Genomic DNA, 450 nt, shown 5'->3' with positions numbered 1-450 from the left:
CAAGTGGCCTGCAGGCCACAGGTTGGACAGCCCTGATGGACTTCCAGGACTTCACGACATCTGGCCTGGGAGAAGCCTTAGATGTCATTGCTACCCACACCCTCATTGTACAGATGGGAAAACTACACCATTTAGAAAATTGAAGTGTTTGGAAGGCATATCCTAATACTCCAGAAAATCATAACCTTTGGAACTAGAAAGATCTGTATTCTTTTCTTTGTTTGTTCAGTGTTTTTTTTTTTTTTAAGAGACAGAGTCTCACTTTGTCACCCACAGTAGAGTGCTGTAGTGTCACAGCTCATAGCAACCTAGCTCTTGGGCTTAGATGATTCTCTTGCCTCAGCCTCCCAAGTAACTGGGACTACAGGTGCCCGCCACAATGCCTGGCTATTTTTTTCTTGCAGTTTGGCTAGGGCGGGGCTTGAACCCGCCACCTTTGGTATGTGGGGC

The sequence above is a fragment of the Otolemur garnettii genome, unplaced genomic scaffold, assembly GCF_000181295.1.
Source record: "Otolemur garnettii isolate 467f Iridium unplaced genomic scaffold, OtoGar3 scaffold00061, whole genome shotgun sequence".
In the NCBI taxonomy this organism is placed as follows: domain Eukaryota; kingdom Metazoa; phylum Chordata; class Mammalia; order Primates; family Galagidae; genus Otolemur; species Otolemur garnettii.
This window is presented reverse-complemented; position numbering follows the sequence as displayed.